Source organism: Nyctibius grandis, chromosome 2 (genome assembly GCF_013368605.1).
Source record: "Nyctibius grandis isolate bNycGra1 chromosome 2, bNycGra1.pri, whole genome shotgun sequence".
NCBI lineage: Eukaryota > Metazoa > Chordata > Aves > Nyctibiiformes > Nyctibiidae > Nyctibius > Nyctibius grandis.
Genome location: NC_090659.1, coordinates 76743707 through 76758940, shown reverse-complemented (window position 1 = coordinate 76758940; position 15234 = coordinate 76743707).

Sequence of the window (15234 nt, the reverse complement as noted above, 5' to 3'; positions counted from 1 at the left end):
TAGAAGGACCTTGACAAACTGTATCTTTCCATATTTTTAGCAGTGAATTATATGGCTGAAATTAAAAAAAAAACAAACCACAAAACAATGAGAACAACAAAATCCAAAACAAGCAAAATATCAAATAAATCCTTTAGAATAACCCAAACTAGGCACTTAATATGCTTATATCCTTTTGACACTTTTTTTTCAGCGGGAAGCAAAATAATCAAGGAGAATCATGAAGAATCTTTAATATGTGATATTAACAGTTTACTATAGGATGACTAAAGTACAAGCTCTGATCTTTCCAGGTATGAAAGAGGTGGATGCTTTGTTTTAGTCTCTGGCTTGCAAATCCCTGAGAGGTAGACTTTAATTTTCTGAAAGTCTGACTCTATTTGCTGTAAATTTAATTGTCCCTAAAAATATATTGACTTTTACCACGGCTCCTCTTGTCTTTTGGTGCACTTGGTGGAATAGATTCTCAGGGTAGGTCAATTCTGTTCAAGATGAAGACTTGACCCATTCCAGGTCCTGCCATGGGCACATATGAGCAGGGAAAAGATAACAGTATTATAAAACTTGTTTTTTTAAAGTTAGCTATTGTACCCAGTTTCTAAAAATTAAATGGAATTTCCTCATGCCTGTTGTTGTTGAAGTCAACTTCTCACTGGGACATCAACTTTAAGTTTCAATATCTATGAGGAAAAAAATTGTGGAAGGTTCTGGATTAAATTGGGCTATTCTTTACTTTTTTAACTACTCTGGATAATTAAATTTTTGGTGGTAGTAGCAACTGTTCCTGCCTTAGCTTTGCTGCTCGTACAAAGAAAATGGTGTGACTAAAACTTTTTTATGTTCTTTCTTTCCTGAAAAGGACTAAATATCAAAGTATAGTCCGTATTTCAATTTCCACTCTAGAGGTTGTCTACCACCACGTTAGCGGGTGTACTGTCTTCTGATCTGGAAGCCTAGGCTTGTTAGGAGGAGTTAGTTTGTAAAGAACTGGTAATTCTCATTTTTTCATATCACTGTAGGGCTTCTATTTTACCTTTATGCAAAATGGTTTAGTAATAATGGAAGCTAAAACATAAAAGGTCTGTTTATCACTGGCAGACCTCTAACTTTTAGTGGTCCTTATTTAAGATCATCCTGAAAATCTTATTTGTGCTTTTCTCTGTATTTTAGAAGCAAGTCTTTTGCATGGGATGCTGAAGAATTGCAAGAACCGTAGATTCTTTTTTTCTCTTTATTTGAGAGCCATGTCTATTTATTTGTTTGCTTGCTTGCTTATTTTTCATCCTTTAATGGATTCTTTAGAAAAATACTTTAAAATACAGTATTAGAAGGTTTCATAAGAAAGGGAAATGTGGATGCTGCTCCTCCGCATTTAGCCAAAGGCTACTGGGCATGGTTACCTCAGTGCTCACACACAACTGCATGTCTCCAACAACAAGCAACAGTGTTGGATCTGGTGCCTAAGTATTTCCCCCTGTTCCCACATTAGTGATATATCTGGACCTGTAAGAATTAAGGATTCAGAATTAAGAAACAATAAAGGATTAAGAATTAATACACTTTCCATCCCTATGAAGAACTATACATTATTGTTATTTCATTTTCTTTCAGGTGATTTTTAGCCTGTGTTGTTTGAGATCAAAATATACACATTCAACAACTGCAAAGGGTAACATGACAGGACTAGATTGAAAACTACAGAAAATAAGATTTACATAAAATTAAAAGTATTGCCAACAATAACAGAATTAGAGAAATACGTTTTGAATTACAGTTTAATATTTTGTGAACTTTCAGGTGATTGTTTTATGTTTTGCCTTATGATAATGACGAGGTGCTATTAGGTTTTAAAGTGTGAAGAAAAGGAGTTATGTGAACACAATGATCAATAATAAATACTGAAACTGTATTCCAAAGGAGTTTAAACATAAAATGGTTGGCTGACTAACATTAATAGCAATTTGTATTTAGAAAGTGCTGTTTCAGAAAATCAAGCAAATGTTTCACATACCAAATCTCTAGTGATCTATCAGCATAGGCTTTGATTCAATTAAGTATTAAGCTTTCAGCTTTCCCATATCCCCTTAATTGCCTCTGTCCTCTCCAGTTTTCTATGGTCATTTCTCTCTCTTCCTCTCCCATTTCCAGTAAACTCAGGAAAGAAGAAAATTTGGTGGTAACTCAGTGTTATTTACGGTACCTAAGACAGGAAGATACTGTGCAAAAATATAGAGAGGTCTAATCATTCCAGTATATGCAATATAGCTGCAAATTAAGTTTCATAGTAAAAAAAAAAAATAAAAAAAATCTAGCAATGCACTTTCTGGAGAAGTAAACCATTGTTAAGACCTTCTAGTTTGTGTGCTTCCTGAAGAGATGATGGTGTCCTAGTAGGCAGCATATGAGTGCAGTATGCAATGTCTCTTTGACTCTTTCAAACAAAAGTGAAAAAAAAAAATTGGGTTGATGATAGGGTGAAAAATTGAAATGGAAAGGGCTTAGGAAATAGAATAAGACATACTGCTGAATAGATTACTAGTCTGTAAATTCACTCAGTGCTAGGTGACCAAAAAGTGGTGCTGCCTATTGTAAACTATTTCTATAGTTCCAGTTACTGCTTTGATGTGGGGTGGTGGGATGGCGGTTTGAGGTGTTTTTTTTATATATGAGTAGTTTGGGGGCTTTTATCCAGTATAAGTTTAAGGTAAAATAATACATAAATAATTTTATTAAGAAGAACTAGACAACACAGGATTTCTCTTAATTTTTTTTTCCCCAAAAAAAGGGTATTTCAGAGTCCAGCTCTTTCCTGCCTGCTCCCTTTCTGGCTCCACAACTTGTACATTCCTTTGAGGGTGACAGAGCACTGGACCAGGCTGCCCAGGGAGGTTGTGGAGTCTCCTTCTCTGGAGATATTCAAAACCTGCCTGGACATGACTCTGTGCAATGTAGTCTAGGAGACCTGCTTTGGCAGGGAGTTGGACTAGATGATCTCTAGAGGACCCTTCCAATGCCAGCTATTCTGTGTTTCTGTAATTCTGTGATTCTGTGGATGGGGCTTTGAGCAACCCGATCTAGTGGAAAGATATCCCTGCCTGTGGGAGGGAGGTTGGAACTACATGATCTTTAAGGTCCCTTCCAACCCAAACCATTTTATGATTCTATGAACTTTGTCTAATTATTGCATCCAGCTGCACATTTACCTCCTTGTCTTCCTGTGACAACAAATTCTAATGTGATATCTTAAAAAAAGAAAAGAAAAAAGAAAGAAAATCAAAAAGAAAACCTTGAATTTATTTTAATTTTCTGGCTGCTATTTTTTTTTGTTTATCTCTTAGTTCTATTACAGAAAATAATAAATAATTGATATCTGTACATTTTCTCTATAACATTTATGATTTTAGAAGCCTGTATCGGTCATCTCTGTTCTAAACTAAAGAACCTACTCATTTTAATCCCTGCATAGATAAATGCTATTCCATAGCTCTGATTATCCTTGCCATTCTTTTCTAATCTCTTTCTAGTTTCACTATGGCTTTTTTGAGGCGGGTGACTAGAATCAGAAAAAATGTCCAGATGGGGGTATGATGTTGATTTATACTATAGTATAAGGATCTTTTGGTTTGTTTTTTTTTTATTATTATTTTCCTAGGATATTCTAACATTCAAATTGCATTTCTATAGTTGCTTAGTATTTATCTATTTTTAAAAAACTATCTGTAATGACTCCAGTGTCTCTTTCCTGGACGATAATACATATCTGAAAGTGTATATTTAGTTAGGTTTATTTTTCTCCTTCCATGGTTCTTTCTGCTTATTCAGATTGAATTTCATCTGCTGTTTTGTTACCCAGTCACCCCATTGCCATGTGATCCTGCTACATTTCTATTTGGTCAGCTTTGACTGTCCTCAACAGTTTTGTGTCATTGGCAGGCTCTGTCACCTGCGTATTCTCCCATTTTTTTGTATAAGTTGTGAATATATTGAACACAACACATCACTGAGGGGCCATCTAGCAGCCTTTGCTTGCTGTGAAAGCTGATCATGTATTTATACCAAGTGTTTCCAAGGTCCTGAGTGGTTAGATATCTGTCTGACAGAGGTCCGAGTCATGTGAAAGGTATTTCAACTTTCCCACCACCAGTCTCCTAAAAACTTTGGATGCTTCTCACCCTTTGGCAACAGTGACGATCTCAGGAGCATTTTCTATGTCTTTAATCATGTGAATACCATTTTTACAATGAACACTGCCTTCACTGATGGTTCTCAATCAGGAAATCCCAGAAGGTGTTCTGGTGACATGAGAAGCAGTCCCCTTGTGTAGCTTGCCGAAAGTCTAAAGAAGAGATCTAAGAATTTCAATGCATGTGTTTTTATTTTTAGCTGTTTGGGTTTTTATCTTCAAAACATACGGCTTATCCTTTTGAGGCAAGAAGTTAGTTGGCTGGGGTGACTGTGTCCCCACATCCCAGAAGGACAGAGTCCACAGTCTTTTCTCTTTAGATGTCTAAAAACAATGGAAAAGCAATGTACCTTAAGTTCTTCACTGGGGACAGCTTTATTCCCTATTGCAGGCAGTATATTAGAAACAGGACAAAAGGGCATTCAGTGGCAGCTGAACTACATCTAAGCAAATTACAGTCACTTTTTTCAAGATACTGCAGCTTTAGCATATTACTGAAGTCAGAGTCTCTAATTTGTGGAAGCTGGCATAAGTAAGAATCTATCTCAGGACTTGTGGCATTCACCCCTCACAGAATTGGGCCCGTAAGTATTAGTGAAAGATTTATTTTTGAACATTTAAAATTAAAGTCCCTGTATTCCCAGAAAATTATCAGAGTAAACCATATTCTTCCCAGAATATACACATTGTAGATACAGACTTTCCTGAAAGGAAATATTCTACAATAATTATTACCAAAAGCATAATTCTGTGCTTTCTTGGAACAAGAGAGTGCTGGAAAGAAACCAAGTTATGTATTTAGATATTTTACACGCACAGCAAGGCTGAATTTTTTGTTTGTTTTAAATACATATATTTTTATTAATTCTGGGCACTAACTTGTGAGAAGGTAAGAACCTTCACTGCCTTTTATAAATTAGTGAAATCTGGGGCTGCTCAGCAATTTGCAGATTTGGATTCCAGTTATATAGGGTCTTACATAGCCAGCTACTGAGCTGAAAAGACTTGTTTAGCTGAAAGACCGAGCTGAAAGAAAAGACTTGTTTAGAGTATGCCAAAGAGGTAAAACGAGGAGAGGCTTTTGGGAAGAGATTATGGATGGGTATAATTAGGTGAAATATCAGGTAAACACTTTCTAATCATGAGGATTATTAGCCTACAGTACAGTGTCTCAAGGGAACCATTTCAGAGGCAATGGAATCTACTAGCTGAAATACAAGCCTTAGTCTTTGCCTTTGCTATAGTTCATATCTTTACCTTTTCATAACATGTTCTTTGCAGAAACTGTATTTTCTATTTAAAATATATATAATATATATTTTACGTATATAAAAATATATATATATGTACACACACCTTTAGTCTCTCTCCCCCACTCCCCCTCCGTTCTTTCAACAGACATAGCATCTACAACATTTAATTTTTGCTCACTGTGCCTAGGACAAGGTCAGTGCTGCTTGGACTTGATCATGCAAGCATTTACTCATGTAACATCTTATTCTTAGACCTACTCCATGTTGAAATCGGAAGTGTGTATGGAATAACGACTTCCATGGTAGTGACTGTTAAGAGCACTGGGCTCTAAAAATGCATTTCATACTGATAAATTAAGGAATCTGGGTGCTCAGAAATGCAGTCGGCCATACTCTTGCATTGATAGAATGGTTCTGGTCACAGTTTTGTCCTGTGACAGCTAGCATCCTCCAACATGACTTCTGGGCCTAGTTTGAGAGTTAGCAAGCTCTCAATAAGTGTTTTAAAGAATAAGAGAGTTTAATAATATAGCTGTGGGCTATTCCATGCCAGGTGGCCTCAGAGGCAGAGAATGATCCTGGTACTTCGCATTTATTGAGTTAGCCTTTAATTTTGAAGATTTATATAATCAGTTAGATTCCACAGCTTCCTAGTATACAGAAATGTTTATATGCTATCCATTGTCTCAAAGATATTTTGTTTTCTTGGCTACTGAAGGTAGTGCTTCGGAAAAAGATTACTCCACCAAGATTCTATCCCTTTTTTCAATACAAAGTAAATTTTCAGGGTAGAATTTTTTTATAATGCTGATCTGTTTTCTCATAATCTATTTGAAGAGATTCAAAACTAAGTTTCTGTGTAAGAACAGACCATAAGATTGTGCATTAATGCACTGGCAAACCTCAGATGAAGTACACATGACAAAACATATAATGAATCTGAATATATTAGTTTCAGAAGAAATGCAGCAATTTTCCTTTTTCCTTTTCCTCTTAGTTATTCCAGTTACGTACTTTTATTTTCAGAATAATTTCTTTAAAATTTTTAGCTAGTTTTCCTTCTTTGAGTAATTCATGGCTCAATGCCAATTCCCACCATTGAGTTATTGTCAATGCATCCTGACAATTGTCTGTGCATGCACAGATTGTCAAAGACACATAGTAAGGTTGATTTGTCTCAGGGTGGGTGTTCACAGGATGGATTTTATTCCATTTTTTCCACCCTCTGTATCATTCTGAGTCTTGTCACTCTCCTCTCTTCTTTTACAGAGGTAAAACCACTCTTCTGTGGTTTTCCCTCCCCTTCTTCTATGAGTTTTGTTCACTATTTTCTCTTTGCCATTACCCATATCCCAAAGGCCTAAAAGTAAAAATAATTTCTTGTGTGGTAGGATTTGCATTCTTTACATTTGTAATTTTAAATTTGAGACATTTAATGTGAGGATCACCTGAAAAAATGCAGCTATATACAGGGCAAACTAGTTGTCAAAACTCCATTTACATAATTCTTTCACATGATTCATTTTGTTTTAGGGAAGTTATCTGAAGCAGGTCAGACTAATTGAGTCCAAAAAGTACTTATTTCTTTCTTCATTATGGATGTCAGCAGCTGGACTTACGTGATTCTTGCTCCTTGTTTACACAACTCATTCAAACTTCTGTTTTCTCTGGTAAGACAATATTTGAGTGAAGCATTCTTGTCTAGCTTTAACACTTATCAGGATGAGATAAGTTGCCCTGTTGAGATTCTTGTTCCTCTGTGCTGATTGTCAATGAAGCCCACATAATTAGCCAAGGTGATTTAAGTTAGTGGAGATCTTGCTTAATGTACCTGAGTTTCTCAATCCTGTGTTCAGGTGCAGTGTTCATTTTTTCCATGGGAAGAGAGAAAAGACTCCACAGAGGAATATTAATCCTTCAGTTTTTGCACAGACTATTGCTCTGAGCACACGCACTTAAGCTAGCTGCAGTGGGCTATCAGCCTGTTGTGATAATCCATCTGACGTCCTTAACTGGAGCAATGAGGTCCTCTTGAATTGATACCTGCTTCGAGCCCACTAGCTGTGCTACGAAAACTGTTAAATCTTGAGTTACATATGTTGTATATTGCAAGCGTTAATGAGCTTTGTCTCAACAGCTAATTACCACTGCTTCTAAATACTGTGCTTTATTTCAAGGCTGTCTCTTGTCGACCTTTCACTTTCATACAGTGTTTGAATGCCAGACTGAAAATCCTTCTGCTATACATATGACCTCATTAAATCTGTAGCAATAATACACATTTTCTGATTCTTCCTTCCCTAGAATCTATCTTGTCTCTGGTGCAGGTTCCCTCCAATGCAATAACACATTCTTCAGGTGTGGGTACTGGATCTGGATTCAGTGTTGAAGTAATAGTTGTACCAGAGGTAATACAATCCCCTTACACCTACTTCATATTTCCCTGCATAAATCCTAGGATCATTTTAGGTCTTTTTTGTCACAGAATAACAGCACTAGCTTAATGGGGGCATTTTTTTCCCTATCATGGTCCCTTCTTAGATAACAGCAATTGAAATAATTCCTCATCCTTAAAGTGTAGCCTGAGTTCTTTGTCCTTACATTTCAAAATGCATGTTATTTCTGCTTAACTTATCAAACAGTGTAGATGATTCTTTCGGTGAACTGTATTGACATTTACCATTCTGTTGGGGTATTTTTTGTCACCTACAAACTTCATTAACAATCGTTTAACTCTTTCTTACTAATTATTATTAAAATATTTGGTGCTGTATCATAGAGAGCCAGTTTCTGTGGAACCTCATTTAAAAAATTCTCAGTGATGATTTTTATTACACTTGCATTTAATTGTGGAAGAAATTATGGGAAAAATTTCCTTTTCTCAGGGAACTTACAATTTTTTGAAACACAGTCACCTTAGAAAACTTCAGCCTGCATAAATTAAACAATAAGATATTAATGCTAGTAGAACAAGTAACATAAGAATCTTTCTTCCTGCATTTGATATGCAAGTTTTATCTATAATTTGGCATACAGAGGATAGATCTGAATAACAAAAGCATGTTATATATTCATTTTCAGAACTTGGTTGTCAGCTCACAGTTAGTGCATGATTTACGCTGCCTGGATGTCAGGTAACTTCGCTACAGTCCCTTCCATAGTAAAAACAGACTAAAACTATGTGGCAGTTAAAGAACAGCCATGCCAACATATAGCTGTTCATAATGGGGGCAAGTGTCAAGGCAACTAAGCAGACTCGTCTTGGGAAAACTGAGACAGTCCAAAAATATTTTTCAACGTACCCTAAGGCCCTGTCACTATTTTGTTTGCAAAAACACTAGCACTTTCTTGACGTTGCTGCATTTTCCCACACAATTATGCTGACTTTGTAGCATTCAGTTGCAAATGCATACGAAGTTGTTTGTTTGTTATTATTATTATTAAACAGGTAAATATAACTGTAAATATAACTGAATTTATAGATAGAAAAATTATGTGCTGAGGAAAATGTTCCTTTATATATATATATATATATATATATATAATTGCAATTAACAGAAGAGAGCTGTACTTCAAACTTCCCAGACATTGCTAGCCGTAAAACTCGGCAGAATAGCTATAGTGTTATCGATACACTTACTGCTGCAGATACAAACTTGTGTATGAATTTGGAATTCAAAATCTGGTCCCCTTCTTCATTCCTTGAATGATTTCTCTCTGTTCTCTTCCTCTCTAAATATGTAGATATAGTATATACTGCATACCAGAACTTGTACAATATGCACATTCCTCTTAAATGGATGTTACATTTCTGTAACTGTATCTGGAAACAAACTTATGCTTTTTCTGATTTTTATTTGGTGCCCAAGAACATTCAAAAAAATAAAATGACCAATTTTAGTATTCATAACATAATTCTCCAAGAATGCAAACAAAACAACACAGAAAACAGGTCCCATAAACAGAACCTCTTGCTGGAAGCTCACATAAATGATTCATTTGGTACCTCCTAGGGATTTTCACAGTATAAATACCATGATTTTAGTCTAAACTTTAAGTAAGTAAGAAATGGCAGTGATGCCAAACTTGACTACAAAAGATCTGTTCTTCATGGAGAAATAATTATTCACATTTACTATCTCTTTTCTAAAAAGGGGAAGAAAATAAAGAAAAAAAATCCCACCAAAAAAAAAAGTCTTGTGAGAAGTCCAAGGCAGAGTGCCAAAGACAGCATTCAAAATTAGAGTTAGTTAAAATGAGAGGAACTGGTTTTGTACAAGTAGAGACTTAGCAGCATGACAGGTCACCCTACAGGCACATGCTGCTTTTTTTTTTTCTAAATATAGAAAAGAAATAAGGAAAGAAATTATGGTTTTGTGGGTTCAGTATTGACCTGGGTTTGGTTCCTGTTCTGCTTCCAGTCTTACTTTGAAGAAATCGCTGAGGGTCAAACCACATTTGATGTTAATGCAGCACAGTCAATAAAGTCATGCTGCTTTAATCCTTCTGAAAATCCTGTTGGTAATATTTCTGTTCCTCAGTTCCTTACTCGTGACAGTATAGCTAATACTATTTCCTTTCTCCTGACCTTTGTCAGTCTTGCCTATTTACACAAAAAAAAAAAGCCCTGCGTATACTTAATTGTCTTAACGAACGCCTGTTAACACAGAACAAGCTCTGGGCACTCTCTTGTCCATGCAATAAAGCGAAGGTGTGTGCTCAAGGACACAGGACAGTTTATGCTCCGGTTTCTAATGTTGCTAGAAAGCTGTTGTTTCTGTGCTTTTACTGTTGCTGACAGTGCTTAGGCTAGCATGTATGCAGGAATACACTACAGCTTCTCTATCAGTTGAGCAGATACAGCCTAAATCCAGAATGGCATGGAAGATTTGGAAGTATTTTCTTTCTTTCAAGTACCTCATAGTCCAGGTTGGGCATCTAGCTGATCAGTACAGTCATGATTTGCAATTCTGAGGGTGGTTTGAGGTACCTTGCTCCCTCCTTGGCCTCTATAGAGCCAGACTCAGGTTTATAGATAACCACTGTGCAGTTCTGAACCTCTGTTTCTCCACTTACACTGCGATTCAGCATCCAGGATTTTTGTCAGTGCTTTTTTTTTCACTGAAGTACAGACTGGTGATGCACAAACCAAGTGATTTACTGTGAAATTTGTACCCTATCTTAGTACTTCTAGTTTCTTGAATTCTGAGTGGATACACCAAGGAAACAGTCTCCTCACAATTTTTAAAATTTTTTTTCCTGTGGCTAGGAAACAGATATGCAAAGGCAATTGAAATGAGAAGGAGTGTTATTCAAAGAGTTTCATTAACGTATCTCACTTCCAGAAGAACAAATATCACTCTCACTAGGCAGAACTGATGAAGCCTAAAGGTGAAGAAAAGTATTCGAATTACTCACACGGGATCTGAGTACTTTTCCTTAGCTAAAAATCTTTCCAGTTTTTGTAAAATGCAAAAGAACAGATAGACTGCTTTCTTCAGATCTAATTGCATTGGATATCAGATAGATAGAAAATTCACTCTTCTGAAAAACAGAGATTTCATAGCAGCTGGTTTGTTCTTTTTCTTTTCTTTATTTTCTTGTTTGTTTTAATGCAATGACTTATAAGTTCCTCGCTTAGAAAAGGAACAGTGATACTTAAACTTAGTCTTCTAACAAGTGACAAATAAACATATGGAGAAAAGCAGATCTCTGTTCACTAGAAAAACTATAGACTGCATTGCAACACAGTAGTCAGCTGTGCCAGTAATTTTGACATTCCTTTGCAAATTAGCCAGGCTTTGTGAGTACAGGTCTACTTTAGTGCACAGGGGGGCTTTCAGCTCTTAGAATCTGGCAGGGGTTCAAGATCAAAGTGTTGCTTTGAACCCACTTGTTAGCCATGCAAAATAAACACAATTCACCTTGCAATAAAAAGCATCAGTGGGAAAAAAAAAAATAACATTTTTAAAACTCCTTCAAATGCAAATTCAATACTTACACTATTGCAACTACATTAAACCAAGGAGAAAAATTAATAAAATGCTGTAAAAAATTATCTACAAGTAAAAGTCTTCTACAAACAGGGAGAAGTGACTATTTATTTTTTTTTCCATGAACACAATTGCAGACAATGCTTTAAAGCACAGAGAGCATCCTGATGTTGCCATAAAAAGTTTCCTGGCTAATTATTTGCCAGTACAACTGTTCACTTCCTGTGGTGGATTTATGCTAAATCCTGTTATTAGTCTTGCTCTGCAATTGCCATTGTCTGTGACTGGAAGCAAGGCTCAAAGGCTACAGTCAGCCTTTTATTACAAAACATGTGAATGGAGATTTGACCCAATGTTCGACCACTTCCCCTTTTGGTTTTATGCAAGCTGCTGAGCCTTTCCCTATAAATCACTATGTTGAAATGAACTTTTACTCTTTTTCTTCTCCTCTTGCAACCCTGTAGGATTTTGGGTTTGGGTGTTTTTCTTTTTCTTTTCCCCCAGTAACGCAGCTTCTTTCTTTTTTATTCTTCTTGGTTTTCTTTTTTTTTTTAAAAAAAAAAGCTTTTCAGAACCCTTTGATTACAAACTATCACCAAGGTCTCCTACATCCTGGGAACTACAAAAGAAATACTTGAAGTTTTCAGAAAGTGCAATTCTTGAATTTTTGTGTTTAAAAAATAAAAAAATGCCCCCCCTTTAAGTATACTTTGTCTAAAGCATAATTAAAAAAATAGTTTATTAACAGGCAGAACTTAAAACTAATTATTGTACAAATGAAAGATTTCCTATCATATGCAAACTGGCCATGTATTTATCTGAAGTATTTTATACTTTATGCGTTCAGGCAAAATTTGGCATACTTTTTTTTATTGGACAATAAAAGCTTGATAATGTAAATATATAGAGATACAGGGATGAAAACTATCTGTAACACTGAAATATTTCTGAGAAGTTTAGTCATGACAGATGGAGGACCTAGTCCTGTGGTAATTGGAGAGAATAAAATTCTCATTAAAGCAAAAGACTCAAACATTTAGTAAGGGCAAAAGGAGATTTACTTGCATAATTATGTCCAAGCTAGGTACCTGTTTTTGTTGGCACTTGAGTCACATACTTGTTGTTCTTTTTCATTTAAATTTAAATTAAATTATTTAAATTAAATAAGCCCTTGGAACTAAAACTTATTATTAAAGTATTATTTGTAATCTTTTTCCTCCTCATACCAATATAAATTGGAATACTTGAAGTTAAACTAGTGTGGCTGAAATCCCTTTTTCTCCACTTAAATTCGCTGAGATTTGACACTGACTGCAAGAAAAGTAAAACCGAACTCGCAAACAAGTGAAATAGAAGTGGGTGCAGGGTATTCTTAGACAGGTTCCTTTCACATTTCCAAAGGAGAAAAAAGAAATCTTCCAGTGACAACTAAAATACTTTTGTACTGGTCTGATAACTGGTTGCCAGCAAATAATAGCTTAATAGTTTTTAAAGAAAAACTAGTCATAACTGTCCAGTGGAAAACCACTAATAGTGGGCAGCTACAGATGTTAGAATGGAAAAAGTGTCAGACTGCAAGTGCCTCCCTCCAACTCATTCTCTCTACCAAGTTTAGAGAGATCCACCTCTGTTATTTAGAGAAAGTGAGACTGAAGAGTAGCCAAAATAACTTCTTTTTTTCAGATCCAAAGTCTGAAGTGCCTTGTCCATGGTCATACTAAAAGCAACATCTTTATGAAGGCTGCAGGATGGACTCACCTATATTTGTTCACCCAGATGACCATTACATCTGCCTCTAGACAGGAGACTAGTTCATATTCACCCTCCATACTCATAACACACTGGGAGCAAAGAGTTCAAACCACTAAGGGTAGTGTTCATGCGGAGTTTATTAATAGTTGGCTACTACCTAGATTAACAGTTAATTTGTCATCTTAATCCTCTCATGCATCCTGTTGAGGCAAATCCTGTCTTCCCTGACCCCAGCGTAAAGAACTGGGCTTTGCTCGGGAGCATGCCTCGGGCATTGGGATAGTTTGCTTGCTTTTTTTTTTTTTAACTCCAGTGCCACAAAGAAGCAGTAAAAATGCTGTGGCTATTGCCACCGCAATAACATCCCCACTCGTTTTGCTGTGGGCAGAAGCCTGCCTCCCAGCAGAAAGAGGAGCAGGATTTTTCCCTTCGTAGCTTATGATTTTAAGGTATTCATGTTTTAAGATTTTTATTATTAAAAAACTTTTTTGACTTGTTTCGACTTCTGTTTTCTTTCTAAAGCATCTTTTACAGATAGTTTTTCAGTTATTTGTTAAGAAACAATGCCTAAAATAATGAATTATATTGTGTAAACTGCTGATCTAATTTGAGGAGAATGTATTTAAGGAGAATGTTTTACATATGACCTTTCTGAGAAAGTCACAATTTCTTCGTGTAATCTGAAGCGCCCATCATAATTTCTGTAGATTTTGTTGACATCTCCTGCTGAGCGTAGAGCTGATCAGCTTCTGACTTCCTGGGAAAGAGCTCCGCTAACAAGGCTGCCCCTATTCCTTCATGTTAGCAAATATTTCTGCCTTCTAGGCTGAATCCTTCTCTCACTGAAGACGGTGGCAACTTGCTCTGTTGCTGTCAGTGGGATGAGGATCAGCTCACCTTTGTCTGTGGGAAGCTCAAAAAAAGTCCGTACCTCCTAATTTCAAAAGCGACTGGTCTCAGTGCAAGCTGACAATTTGGTAAATCTGGTAAATCTGACAAATTTGCTTTGCCACCATGTTCAGAAAATTCAACATTTATTTACACACAAAATGTTAGTTTGCATATTTTAGGTGAAAAGGGGATGTCAATCCTTTGTGGAAAGTGAGGTTTACTTCCTAATTAACAATATATGTCCTGCAATTGTAATCGACTTATTAAATGCAGAATGTGCTGAATTTTAGTGTGTGCAGACAGTGAGGAAAAGTAACCACTCACAAGTCAATTAATTCTACACCATTTATTCCTTACGGGTATTTAGAGGTTTTGTTTTGCAAGCTTAATGTGACTATTTATAAAGCTATCAAAAATAAAATGAATCTCGATTTAGTATGAAATTATTCTGAAAGTTCATCATGTTTTCACCAGTAACAAGACCACATATAATAAAAGCTATTAAAAATCAACATTTGCCCATAGTTACTACACAGTAGGTATATCCAAATATTTTGAAAGAAGTGTTGTATAGCACCAAATGGTAATTGTTGACAAATGTTAGTTTTTATAGGAAACTTGGAAGATGGAATTTACAATGGATGTATAGAAAATGTATTTTTACATTAACATTGATTATTTTTCCTATGAAAGGAAACATTTTTTAGATTTTTTTTTCTTCTTCCCTACTTATTTTTAAATTTCATTGAAGAAAAAAAAAGCTATTGATTGTAGTTCATTTGGCAGGAGGCTGTTTTGGGAGGCATAGTCAAAAAAAACCCCAAACTAATAGAGATCTGTAAAGTGTTTAATTTTACTCTGGAAATTGCAAAAGATGAAAAATTATACAGATTCTCGTGTCGTAACTTGTGAGAGAAAAGAGAAAGGAATCTGACAATAAATACTACATAGAAAAGGATGATGGAAACAGTTCTTATTCAGTGAAGTGTGATGTTCAGAATAAGCTTGTGTCTTCTAAAGATAAAGATATTTGTCATGTTGCTGATGCACCCAGATGTGAAAGAGAAAGGTAAAAATTGATGGGCTGTCACACACTGTGCGGTTCTCCTACATCTTGCACAGACTACTTGTTTCCATTCAGAGGAGAAGACTATCAAGTCTA